Genomic DNA, 241 nt, shown 5'->3' with positions numbered 1-241 from the left:
TAAGACATTGTTCCTGTCACCGTGATCAAAAAGAAAGGCAAAAAGAGAAACCACAAAGTAAGGAACCAAAAAATGGTTGAAAATTTCTCACTGACCTAGATTGGGATTTAAACCATGCTACTGTTGGCTGTCCAAACACTTTTCAATGGGAGGTTGTAAAAGATAGTGAATGCTTGTGAGAATGCTGTGCTCCACCCTGTAAACAAAAGCTCCTATCTTGTCACTTCTGAGGGATTTCAGT

Source organism: Strix uralensis, chromosome 11, assembly GCF_047716275.1.
Source record: "Strix uralensis isolate ZFMK-TIS-50842 chromosome 11, bStrUra1, whole genome shotgun sequence".
Taxonomy (NCBI): Eukaryota; Metazoa; Chordata; class Aves; order Strigiformes; family Strigidae; genus Strix; species Strix uralensis.
Note: the sequence above shows the minus strand (reverse complement) of the source record.